Genomic DNA, 3,085 nt, shown 5'->3' with positions numbered 1-3,085 from the left:
CATAACTCATAAGTTACTACAAAAACTTAATATCATATCCGTATGATTGGATAAATCACCAAACTTGATATCTAAACAAATCAAACTATTATTCACAGTCACAAGCCTAATGATTTAAGAAAGTTAGTTTATAAATAATTACATGAGCTCCCTATCATGTCAAACAATGAAACAATAACAACATTACCAAACTTAATATGTATCTTATTTAAGGACCATTTTATTAGCGTCTTCAATTTTATAAATTTTCAAAATTTTCCAAAGCAACTAATTGCGTCTCTCTATTTTTGCATCCTTACTGACTTGATTTGTTGTAGTGACTGTACTCTAGAAGGACACTTGGCAATTTCTGATTTAAATAAGCTTTACTACTACTTCCTCCGTCCGCGAATACGAATCCATTTTTTCCATTTTAGTCCGTCCGCGAATAAGAGTCCCAGTTCATTTTTATCATAAATGGTAATAGGGTCTCACATTCCACTAACGCATTCCATTCACATTTCATTTAAAACTAATATATACTAGTGGGACCCCTATTCCACTAATTTTTTCCACTCATTTTTCTTAACACTTCTTAAAATCCGTGCCGCCAAGAAATGAGACTTCTAATGGCGGACGGAGGGAGTATAATTTATAAAGCTTCCAAGTGCAAATTGTAAACATGTTCATTTTGACATTATTCTATATTAAATTTTTAATACTCCATGTAGAAAGGTTATTTAGAGTACCCACAACGCTAGAAGAAAAAGAGGGGCCGGACCGCACCTGGGGTCCGGCCGGGGGGGCCTAGCGTGTTGGAGGTGGCAGCCGAGCGGCTTGGGATGCGCTCGGGGACGGTGGAGAGAGCTCGGGCCGCGTTTATCCATAGATTGTTTTACTATATTACAATACTAGTTTTAAAATATACTAGTAAATACTCCGTATATGTTTATATGTATATACTTGTGACTTATCCGTATAAAAATAGTGCAATCAATCCTCTATTAATATTTTTTCTGCGTCCAATCTTGTTACTTATGACCCATAATAATAATAGCACTATAAAATAAGAAACAAAATGACCGAGGAATAGAGCATATAAAATGGTGGAGAAAATAGCAATAGCATCTTTGTGGCGGCCACCGCACTTTCACTGCTGATTATTAAGTTTAGGTCGACAAATAAGTATTACTAACATCACAATCAAAATTTGGACCATCCAATTGGCAACACACACATGATTTTGGCTATTTTAAAAACTCTACAACAACGTGACAATATTATCTTGAATATATAATTAAATTATTGTTTTTAAAGTGAAATTAACTGCACCAAAAAATGATCCTCATTAAATGTAAATTATTAAGCAAAATGATGCTTCCACGAATTCACACACAGTGGATCATCAAGAGCGAATAGTTAAAAATATTTCTTCATTATCACAAAACTATACATTTATATATTAGTACCAGTATAATTTTTAAGATAAACCGAATCTTTTTGTGTATATGTTTTTAAATTCCTAAGAAGTGGTCAGTTAGTGCCCAAATCTAGTGTTATAACAAGATGTTACGGACTCAATTCTCACATCGGTTGTGAGAACAACTGATCTGAGGTATATAAACTAAATGAGCTTTCTCTCCTAACAGGCTAGTCATTTGGGATGAGTTCTCCTGTTTGGTCTGTATCAATTGGTGCTTTCATTGAGAGCCCAAACGGCTCGGAGTGGTGGCCGGGCAACGAACTCGCCGTGACCAACGAGTGCGTTTGGGACCGCTCGGAGTGGTGACCCACGGAGTGATGGCCGGGCAAAGAATCCGCCGTGACCAACTAGAACTCGGAGTGGTGGCCTGGCAAAGAACCAACCGTGACCAACGAGGACGTTGGCCCTTAAAGGAGGGTCGAATGTTACGGACTCAATTCCCACATCGGTTGTGAGAACAACACGTTGGCCCTTAAAGGATGGTCGAATATTACGGACTCAATTCCCACATCGGTTGTTGAGAACAACTGATCTCACAACCGATGTGGGGTATATAGACTAAATGAACTCTCTCTCTTAACAAACTAGTTTTTTGGGATGAGTTATTCTATTTTGTATGTATCACAAGACAACATTACAATAATGCAATGTATTAGTTAGAAATATAGTTGGACTGAACTTTTTTTTTTTGCAGCCGACTCCCTTGAGAAGTAGTTTCTGTGTCAATGGTGGCTACCGCCTACAAAAATATCTTAAATAGTCAAATTTAAACTTTGTCAGCTCTGTCGACTATAAAATATAGTCCACCTAATAAATGTGTGTGCAATATGTATTTATTTCATATTTGAGTTTCCAACGTTTTTTCAACAATGGGTATCCATGTGATTTAAAAATGAAATCTTGTTTATCCCAATGGGAATACAGTTTTGAATGACAAAAGCTAGTGAAATTGCGTATATATTTTTCTTTGATGCAAAACCAAATCAAATGTAGGTACGTGGCACACAAGAACAATTAATTATTTCAAGCAAGATATGCATAAGTAGGTGAGTAGCACACTTGGTCATTAATTAATTGAATTAAAAAAAAGGATAGGCCATGTGTCATCCTAATCGGCTACTAAACAGGAAAAAAAAGGATTGTGGATTATTTTTCATCCTAATCTAGTTATATTTTTATTATTCTTATCTCAAATATTCGATTCTATTCTCCTAAAGTTAAGGGGCGGCAAACCGCAAACCAAATAGGAGAGCCACCTTGAAAACTAGACTATCTTACACAATAACTGTAGTATTTATTTTAGTTTTCATTGAAGTATCAATCTTAGTTATAAACCAAATAAAAGAATTTATCCAAAAAAAGTCTAAGAGAAAACTGATCATTTGATCTATAAACACAATAATTGTAGTGTTAGTTTTAGTTTTCATTGAAGTAAAAATCTTAATTATAAACCAAATAAAAGAATTTATCTAAAAAAAAGTCTAAGAGAAAGCTGACCATTTGATCTATAAACCTCACGATATGTTATCTTACGCGATTGATATGGAATAAGTTTCACTACATTAATCTGTAATTGGGGAGAGATTGATTTTTTCACCTTAAGTTAGGTCCATTTATTGAGGA

The sequence above is a fragment of the Salvia splendens genome, chromosome 5, assembly GCF_004379255.2.
Source record: "Salvia splendens isolate huo1 chromosome 5, SspV2, whole genome shotgun sequence".
Classification (NCBI taxonomy): Eukaryota; Viridiplantae; Streptophyta; class Magnoliopsida; order Lamiales; family Lamiaceae; genus Salvia; species Salvia splendens.
This window is presented reverse-complemented; position numbering follows the sequence as displayed.